Source organism: Aphelocoma coerulescens, unplaced genomic scaffold (assembly GCF_041296385.1).
Source record: "Aphelocoma coerulescens isolate FSJ_1873_10779 unplaced genomic scaffold, UR_Acoe_1.0 HiC_scaffold_237, whole genome shotgun sequence".
Lineage (NCBI taxonomy): Eukaryota > Metazoa > Chordata > Aves > Passeriformes > Corvidae > Aphelocoma > Aphelocoma coerulescens.
This window is the reverse complement of record NW_027183582.1, coordinates 72,501-80,000: the sequence shown is the minus strand read 5'-3', so window position 1 is coordinate 80,000 and position 7,500 is coordinate 72,501.

Sequence of the window (7,500 nt, the reverse complement as noted above, 5' to 3'; positions counted from 1 at the left end):
ACTTCGCCCGGCTCCGCCCGGCCGGGCGCTTAGCGCCGGGCGACGCCGGTTGGCTTCGCCCGGCCCCGCCCGGCCCAATGCTTAGCGCCGGAGGATGCCTCTTGGCTTCGCCGGGCCCCGCCCGGCCGGGCGCTTAGCGCCGGGGGACGCCCCTTGGCTTCACCCGGCCCCGCCCGGCCGGGCGCTTAGCGCCGGGCCACGCCGGTTGGCTTCGCCCGGCTCCGCCCGGCCTAACGCTTAGCGCCGGGGGACGCCCCTTGGCTTCACCCGGCCCCGCCCGGCCGGGCGCTCAGCGCCGGGCCACGCCGGTTGGCTTCGCCCGGCCCCGCTCGGCCTAACGCTTAGCGCCGGGGTAGACCTGGTTGCTTCGCCCGGCCCCGCCCGGCTGGGCGCTTAGCGCCGGGGGACGCCCCTTGGCTTCACCCGGCCCCGCCCGGCCGGGCGCTCAGCGCCGGGCCACGCCGGTTGGCTTCGCCCGGCCCCGCTCGGCCTAACGCTTAGCGCCGGGGTGGACCTGGTTGCTTCGCCCGGCCCCGCCCGGCTGGGCGCTCAGCGCCGGGGGACGCCCCTTGGCTTCACCCGGCCCCGCCCGGCCTAACGCTTAGCGCCGGGGGACGCCCCTTGGCTTCACCCGGCCCCGCCCGGCCGGGCGCGCAGCGCCGGGCCACGCCGGTTGGCTTCGCCCGGCCCCGCCCGGCCTAACGCTTAGCGCCGGGGTAGACCTGGTTGCTTCGCCCGGCCCCGCCCGGCTGGGCGCTCAGCGCCGGGGGACGCCCCTTGGCTTCACCCGGCCCCGCCCGGCCTAACGCTTAGCGCCGGGGGACGCCCCTTGGCTTCACCCGGCCCCGCCCGGCCGGGCGCGCAGCGCCGGGCCACGCTGGTTGGCTTCGCCCGGCCCCGCTCGGCCTAACGCTTAGCGCCGGGGTAGACCTGGTTGCTTCGCCCGGTTCCGCCCGGCTGGGCGCTTAGCGCCGGCGGACACCTGTTGGCTTCTCCGGCTCCGCCCAGCCGGGTGCTTAACGCCGGCCGACGCTTGTTGGCTTTGCCAGGCCCCGCCCGGCCGGGCGCTTAGCGCCGGGCCACGCCTCTTGGCTTCGCCATGCCCCGCCCGGCTGGGCGCTTAGCACCGGGCGACGCCTGTTGGCTTCCCCCGTCCGGCCCTATGGGTTTGCCGTGTAGCTCTGGGCAGACCTCCTTCTCCAGGCCCCGCTTGGAACCCTAGTCACATGAGCGGCCCGTAGATTTGTTTCCTTTGTAGATTTCTCCTCCTGGAGCTCGGGGCCTGCCCCCTGCCCACCTCCCCTCCCCCCCACCCCCCCAATGTGGGTGGACCCGGCCTCCCCTCCTGGTGCTGGGGAGACCAGGTCTCGTCGATCGGACCCGCAGCCCCGGGACCCAGTCCAGGCCCGCGAGCACGTCTTGGGCGGCCAGCCCGCACGTCTGGCAGCCCCGCACGCACCCGCCACACACGGCAGCTCGCACGCGCTGGTCCCCCCCTCCCCCCCCCCCGCCCCGAAAGCTGGGACGTGAAGGCGAGTGACTTTCGGTCCCAGACGGCGGCGTCCCTTCTGGCTCCATGCCTGAGCGGCCGTCAGCGTCACCCCCTGCCGCGCGCTTCCCCAGCTCCAGCCCGCCCTGTCGCCACCCTGCCTGCAGCCCGCTCCCCATGCCACTGCCGGAGAGGGAAGGAGGGACTCTTTAGGAGCCGGCGGCGTTCCCGCCGCCTCCGTGCCAAAACGGCCAGCAGCATCCGCTCTCTAAGCCCGGCTCCCGGCCCTCGAAAGCCTGCCGTGCCCTTGCCCCACCTCCCACCTTGATTTCTGCATCTCTCACTCCCTCATCCGCCCGCCTCGCTTCCGTCCTGCCGCAGGCTTGACCGGGGCTGGGGGTAGGCAGGAAGGAACGCCATCGAACCGAGAGGCTCAGAGCGACCTGAACAGGATGCTTCTTCAAAAAGAGACAGTGCCAAGCATCCCGCCACCACCTCCAGACTGTCGCTGGCCCTACTTCTGCACCAGGCTCTCGGCCTGCTCGCCGAACACCCTGGCTGCCTCGGCACCCAAGTCCTCGCCCCCCTGCTGCTGCCGTCGCCGCCGTCCGAACTGGCTGATGGGACCCTGGGCAGGGGCGAGAAAAGTCTGAGGGTGGCGCCAGGGAGGCAGATGGTGGAGAGCAGGAGTGCCCCCAACCCTCGAGAGACAGGGCGACGGGAGGGAGGGGGACGGAGCGCATCTGCGGCAAGTGTGCGCGTCCATGCGCAGGCGTGCCTATGTCTGTGTGTGTCTGTCTGTGTCGATGAGTGTGCAGCTGTGGCCGTCCGCGGCAAAAAGAGAGGGGGGCGGCGGGGCTGTGAGTGGGTCTGAGAGTCCCTGTGTCTGCCTATCTCTCCGTGTGAACATGGGCCGGGGGCCGCCCGCTCCCTGCCAGCATCGGGCGCCTCGGCGCGGCGCCCCCGCGGCCCGCCGGAGCGGCGGCGGGGGCCGGGGACCTCGGCGGACCCTGAAAGAACCGGCCCGAAGGCGGCCGCCCGGCCCCGGCCCCGGCCCCGGCCCCGGCCGCCGGCCCCGGCCCCGGCCCCGGCCCCGGCCGCCGGCCCCGGCCCCGGCCCGGGCCCCCGCCCCGGCCCTCGCCGGCGGGCGGGGCTCGTCCCGCCGGGGCTCGCCCGCTGCCTGCCGGCCTCGGGCACCGGGGCGCGGCGCCCCCGCGGCCCCCCGAAGCGGCGGCGGGAGACGGGGACCTCGGCGGACCCCGAAAGAACCGGCCCGAAGGCGGCCGCCCGGTCCCCCCGGCCTCGGCCCCGGCCCCTCCTGGTGGGCGGGGCCAGTCGCGCCGGCGGCCATCGGCTTCGTTCCCTGTTCCTATGCACCTGCTTCCCCTCCCCGCTGTCTCCCTAGAGGTGCTCTGCTCTGGTGGGGCTGGGCGTGGTGCCCGGGGTGGGGTGGGGAGGGGCGTCCGTTTTGGTGCGTCAATGTGTGTGGGCTGGCCGAGCTAAGGGCACACGATCCTCCCGAGCGTGGCCGGCTGTGGTGTGGGCGCCCAAGAAAACGGAGTAAAATTCGCAAAGAATTTTTTTTTTCCCCAGGAAACTTCCTTGTTCCTAGCAGAAGAAAGATGTACTCGTTCAAAAATTAAAGGTTGAGTTTTGTCGAAAATACGTATTGGTCTTGAAACCGGGTTCTCAGGCGGGACAGGGCTGCTAGAGCCATACGGTTCCGGGGCGTTCCGGGGCTGTGGGGTTCCCCCGGCTCAGGGATGGCAGGAGGATGCCTTGTCTCCGGGGTCGGCTGCGGCCACCAGCGGTTGCCGGAGCCGTCAGCGTACTGTCCCGGCAGCGTCCGGCCAGAGGGCGAACAGGTCTACCCGGATCCGGGCTCGGCCGCGGCCGCCGGCCGTGCCACGAAACCGCCCGCGTGGCTCCCCTGGCGGCGCCCGGTCTCGGCGTGAACAGGTCTACCCGGCCCGGGGACGGCTCCGGGCGGACAGGTCTACCCGGATCCGGGCCCGGCCGCGGCCGCCGCCCGGCCCTCGCCGGCGGGCGGGGCTCGTCCCGCCGGGGCTCGCCCGCTGCCTGCCGGCCTCGGGCACCTGGGCGCGGCGCCCCCGCGGCCCCCCGAAGCGGCGGCGGGAGACGGGGACCTCGGCGGACCCCGAAAGAACCGGCCCGAAGGCGGCCGCCCGGTCCCCCCGGCCTCGGCCCCGGCCCCTCCTGGTGGGCGGGGCCAGTCGCGCCGGCGGCCATCGGCTTCGTTCCCTGTTCCTATGCACCTGCTTCCCCTCCCCGCTGTCTCCCTAGAGGTGCTCTGCTCTGGTGGGGCTGGGCGTGGTGCCCGGGGTGGGGTGGGGAGGGGCGTCCGTTTTGGTGCGTCAATGTGTGTGGGCTGGCCGAGCTAAGGGCACACGATCCTCCCGAGCGTGGCCGGCTGTGGTGTGGGCGCCCAAGAAAACGGAGTAAAATTCGCAAAGAATTTTTTTTTTCCCCAGGAAACTTCCTTGTTCCTAGCAGAAGAAAGATGTACTCGTTCAAAAATTAAAGGTTGAGTTTTGTCGAAAATACGTATTGGTCTTGAAACCGGGTTCTCAGGCGGGACAGGGCTGCTAGAGCCATACGGTTCCGGGGCGTTCCGGGGCTGTGGGGTTCCCCCGGCTCAGGGATGGCAGGAGGATGCCTTGTCTCCGGGGTCGGCTGCGGCCACCAGCGGTTGCCGGAGCCGTCAGCGTACTGTCCCGGCAGCGTCCGGCCAGAGGGCGAACAGGTCTACCCGGATCCGGGCTCGGCCGCGGCCGCCGGCCGTGCCACGAAACCGCCCGCGTGGCTCCCCTGGCGGCGCCCGGTCTCGGCGTGAACAGGTCTACCCGGCCCGGGGACGGCTCCGGGCGGACAGGTCTACCCGGATCCGGGCCCGGCCCCGGCCGCCGCCCGGCCCTCGCCGGCGGGCGGGGCTCGTCCCGCCGGGGCTCGCCCGCTGCCTGCCGGCCTCGGGCACCTGGGCGCGGCGCCCCCGCGGCCCCCCGAAGCGGCGGCGGGAGACGGGGACCTCGGCGGACCCCGAAAGAACCGGCCCGAAGGCGGCCGCCCGGTCCCCCCGGCCTCGGCCCCGGCCCCTCCTGGTGGGCGGGGCCAGTCGCGCCGGCGGCCATCGGCTTCGTTCCCTGTTCCTATGCACCTGCTTCCCCTCCCCGCTGTCTCCCTAGAGGTGCTCTGCTCTGGTGGGGCTGGGCGTGGTGCCCGGGGTGGGGTGGGGAGGGGCGTCCGTTTTGGTGCGTCAATGTGTGTGGGCTGGCCGAGCTAAGGGCACACGATCCTCCCGAGCGTGGCCGGCTGTGGTGTGGGCGCCCAAGAAAACGGAGTAAAATTCGCAAAGAATTTTTTTTTTCCCCAGGAAACTTCCTTGTTCCTAGCAGAAGAAAGATGTACTCGTTCAAAAATTAAAGGTTGAGTTTTGTCGAAAATACGTATTGGTCTTGAAACCGGGTTCTCAGGCGGGACAGGGCTGCTAGAGCCATACGGTTCCGGGGCGTTCCGGGGCTGTGGGGTTCCCCCGGCTCAGGGATGGCAGGAGGATGCCTTGTCTCCGGGGTCGGCTGCGGCCACCAGCGGTTGCCGGAGCCGTCAGCGTACTGTCCCGGCAGCGTCCGGCCAGAGGGCGAACAGGTCTACCCGGATCCGGGCTCGGCCGCGGCCGCCGGCCGTGCCACGAAACTGCCCGCGTGGCTCCCCTGGCGGCGCCCGGTCTCGGCGTGAACAGGTCTACCCGGCCCGGGGAAGGCTCCGGGCGGACAGGTCTACCCGGATCCGGGCCCGGCCGCGGCCGCCGGCCGCGCCCCGAAACCGTCGGCGTGGCGCCGCGGTGGTGCCCGGTCGCGGGGCGAACAGGTCTACCCAGCTCCGGCGGGACTTAGGCAAATTTCGGCAGGGGCCGGGTAGACCTGTTGCCCCACCCGTCCTGGAAGTTCACCAAGGGGTCGCTGTTTCTGGCTGCCTCCAGTTGCGTCATGGTAGGAGGCGGCGTGCGCCAGCGCACCGCCCCGGTCAAGTACGATTGGTTCTCTTGGAGGCGTCCGGGGCCTTGGACTCGTCTGTCCGTATTATGGGAGCGGGTGATGGGCCGTGTCCCCGCAGGCTGGCGGTGCCTGTGTCGAAGGTCGAGAGCGGCGGCCGCGCGCGCGGTTGCCAGAACGAAGAGTGTCGAATAAGCGGGATATGAGTCGCGTGGCTTTTATCCTGGTTTCACAGCCCCAGTTGATGGGAAAGGCCGAAAAAGAGAGAGACTGTGTGAGCCGCTTGTCGGCCTAGGTGGGGTGGCGAGAGACCCGTGAGTGTATCCTCCCTCCGACCCTGGCGGCTGCCGACTCCGTGCAGGGGGGCCGCAGGGGAAAGTCCGGTGGTGGCCGAGGCGGCGGCGCCTCGTTCCTTTTCTGCCCGGCCTTAAGCCGGTGCCCGCTCGGCGGGCTCGGTTTTCGGCTGTCAGTCTGGTGCGGTGGCTGGCAGCCGGTGGGGTGGACGCGGCCGGGGCGCGCTCTGTTTCGCGGAGCCCCGACGGGGCTTTTCCCGGCCCTTCCCTGAGAGCTCCGAGGATGGGCCCAGTTGGCCGAGGTGGCGGCGCCCCGTTCCCGGCTCCCGACCTGTGCTTGGTGTGTCGGCGGTGCCACGGGGACGCTCCGGTGGGGCGTGCGGCCTTGCCTCCGGCCTCGCCCGGTTGGCCGAGGGGCTCGGTGACGGGAGTCGCCCGATGTTGTGGCGGGGCGGCGGCGCCTCGCCCCCCCCCCCGCTGTGTGTTGAAGTCGTCCCCCTTCCTCGGCCCTAAGCTGGGGAACCCGCGTAGCGGGCGGGAAGGTCTCAGGGGCGGCGGCCGGCCTGCGGTGGCCGGCTGCCGAGAGCGGACCGGAAGCCCGACAAGAGAGAGCCCTGTGAGAATGCTTGCCGGCGAGGCGGCGGCGCCTCGCCCTTCCTTGTTTTCGGCCGGCATCGACTGAGCCGCGACGCTGGGGCGGCCCGTGGTGTCGGGCCTGTCCCGGCTGCCGTGGTTGCCGGTGGGCTGGGTTGCGAGAAGGTCCGCTGTTTCAGGCGTGTGTGCCGGCTTGTGCGGTTGCACTGGGGGGGTGCCTGCCCCGGCCTTACGCTGTTTGTTTTTTTTTTTTTTCTCGCGGCCTTAAGCCGCCGCGGCACGACGGAGAAGCGCGGCACAAAGGCGCGCGGGCCACGAACGCCGAAAGGGAGAGAGACGAGAAGGAGGCGTTCTTTGAGAGGTCGTTGGGATTAAAGGGGGGGGGAGTGAGAGGCGCGCGCCTCGCCCCCCAGGCCCGCGGCCCCCGTGGGTAGCACGGGGTTATGTGACGCGCGCTGTCGTGCCTTTTTTTTTTCCCCTCCGCTGTTTGCCGTTCCCCCTGGCTTTTCCGGAGGGAAAGCCGATCGCCGCGAGGCGGGCGAAAGCCGGTGGCCCGTGGGCATGGTCGGTGGCGCTTTCTCGCACGCTCGGAAGGGTTCCGTGGGGCCGGGAGCGTGGCCTGCCGTGGCCTCCTCCCGCCGTGGTCCCGTCCCGATGTTGTCTCGCTAATAAAAGGGAATCGTTGTCCGCAGCCGGGGTTGGGTGGCGGCACCTCCCCGCGCTTTCTCCGCTGTGACCGATGCGAAAGCTCTGCTGCAAAGTGGCGCTCGGGTGCGTCGGGGAGGCTCGGCGGCGCCAAGCCGTGGGGAGGGCCTCTCGGGGACGTGTCCCGCACGCGGAAAAGCAGCCCTGCTGCGTCCGTCTGCCCGCTGCCCGCCTGGAAGCGTGGTGTGGTGCGCGCTTTGGGCTGCCGATGTCCCAGGACCGAGGCCGCGGGGCCTTCTTTCGCTCCTCTTTTCTCGGCTGATCGATGAGGCTTTTCGGGTCGCGTCGGAAAGGGCCCCCGGCGGGCCGGCTCTTCCGGGGCTCTCTGTAATGGGGAAGCCACGGCGGAGTCCGGTGCTCGGGCAGGGCGGTCTCCTTTCCAATTCGCTTCCCGTCGCAGGTGAGGTGT